At 30.3% G+C, this 2,365-nt stretch overlaps 1 long non-coding RNA gene across 1 annotated transcript; it reads left to right on the top strand.

The window, feature by feature from the left end:
* Nucleotides 1,564-2,017, top strand: LOC109335795. The gene is made up of 2 exons (XR_002106259.1): nt 1,564-1,686; nt 1,893-2,017. It is a non-coding gene; the product is annotated as an uncharacterized LOC109335795 (long non-coding RNA).

Below are 2,365 nucleotides of genomic sequence, written 5' to 3'. Positions count from 1 at the left end.
TTTTAGCTACAATATTTTAGTAAAAAAGGAATCATAATACGTAAAAGCGACACCATTATCCTACTTTTCACATGCTTTATAAGTTTTGATTTTTTTCATAAATTTAGAGAGAATCAAAATGATTCAGTTTTGTACTTTTAGTTTATCCTATCAATAAAAAAACATATATCAGAAACAAGACTTATCCATTGCTTTTATAATTAGAGATTATGATATAATTGCAGTTGTAGTTATGTTGTGTTTATCAGAATTGTTGAATATCGGTAGATCTAAATGTGATCGTAATTTCGATTGCGAGGAAGTTCCAGAAACTATTTAAATCTTAATATTGTAGTTTTCGTTGTGACACATTTAAAACCAATGAGCCCTTGATATTGAGTAAAACTAAGGAAAAATGCTAATTAGAATGTAACTTTATAGATAATCAGATAAACAACCTATAGAAAAACTAGCTGATCATACTTGTAATTTATTATAAAAAATGTACATATGTGAAATGTTCTAAGTATGAGTATATAGAAAAAACTTAATAAAAAACTTGTTTGGTTGTTGCCAATTGTGTAGAATCATGCTTAGACATGTTGCTATATCTCAGTAATGCTGTATAGTACTAAGTCTAAGTAGCATTGTACAGCTATACAAGTGATTATGAAGTTATAAATACCCATTTGAAATGTAGAAACTTCTTACAATAAAATAACATTTTGGAAAAAAACAAAATTCATTGTGTACACTCACTCTACAGTGCAATTACCAATGAATGTTGGTTCAAGTGATACATGTTTGATTCTCCTTAAGCAATGTCTCAGTTCGAGTCTTGTGAATGGAAAAAATATCCGCTGGGAGAGTTAGCTCCACGTACCTGTGGATGTTCCCGGCTCATACAGAATCACCTCCGGTACGAGGATACATGTAGTAAGTGATAAATAGATATATTCTTCACTACTAAAAGATGAACTATTAACTATATTCTATAATAATATATTAGTAGTCTCTTCGCGCTCTTAAGAACATAAGCATGATTATCTGATCCTCGTTTGCAAATATGTGTTTTGCATATCTTATTCTCTATTCATCAATAGATTTTGCAAACAAAATCTTTCTAGAATTCCATGTGAATTATAGAAAACTATATATGTGCATTCATATAAGTTGGAGGATGAAAATTACAAAAGAATATATAGATTAACTAAAGTAGCACAATTAAAAAAGATGGAGACTAAAAATACATTTTACCTTTACTTATTATGGATAACAGTAGAAAAGGTAAATGACTTTACATCATTTTTATATTTGATGTTTCAAAATTATTAGAGAAGACATTATTTTAGTTTATGAAAGATTTGCTTGCCACCAACCTAGTCTTTCAAAGATTTTTTCTACTAACTAAATCTATAAAAATATGTTAATTAGCTGCACAAATGGCATTACATGTAAATAAGAAAATAAATATTTCATTTTAAGAAAATGAAAGGTGGGAAATAAAAACTGAATATAAAATTAAGAAATGAAAAAAGAAAAATGAAGAAGAGGAAGAGGGAGAAGAAGGCTATGGCCATTTATAGGAACATCACACGTTCTAATAACATTAGTTGAGTTACTGAGAGAACAAAATAACAAGATTTTTGGAAGTCTTTTTTTACTATAACCCAGAGGAGGAATTGAGGGTTGGTTTAAGGTTAATAGGTGACAAAGATGGACAAGGATCTGCTGTCCCAAACTCTGTCCAGGTCAATCATATTATGCCACGTCAGTTAAAAAAAATTAAATATTCATAGCTTTATCAGTTTTGCTTCATTGTGATTGATCAGGGACGTGGTTGGGGACAACAGATCCCCATCCTACAAAGATGTATTCTCTGCTGATAAATGATGTAGGTCAAAGTAAATAAGTGCATTTGTACTTTGTTTACACACCTCAAACCCAAGATGAAATCAAACTTCATAATGACACTGAAATCCAAGTTGAAACCATCCTCAACAACAAACTGAGACACAACCACAAACCCAAATTCAAGCCGACCATAAGTCCAAACCACAGTCCCCTTATACCCAATTCTCTTTGGTACGGGTACATAGTATGTAGTATTGTATCCCTATCAAATACCAATATGTTAGGGTATACTTAGTAGAATTTCTATAACTCCGTACAACTATTTCTAGTGCCATTTTTTGTAAGTTTGAATCAATTTTGACTTCACCCTAAAGAAATACCCTAACACAAAATTATTTATTGCTTGTTGTAACTCATTCATGTAAATAAATGCATATCACCAATTATTCCTTTTTCTTTGTTGTTTCTTTAACTTCAACTATAGGTGAAAATCTGATTTGTTAATTATAGAGAACCACAAATTGGTATGCAA

The sequence above is a fragment of the Lupinus angustifolius genome, chromosome LG20 (assembly GCF_001865875.1).
Source record: "Lupinus angustifolius cultivar Tanjil chromosome LG20, LupAngTanjil_v1.0, whole genome shotgun sequence".
In the NCBI taxonomy this organism is placed as follows: Eukaryota; Viridiplantae; Streptophyta; class Magnoliopsida; order Fabales; family Fabaceae; genus Lupinus; species Lupinus angustifolius.
Note: the sequence above shows the minus strand (reverse complement) of the source record. Positions and strands in the feature narration are given on the sequence as shown.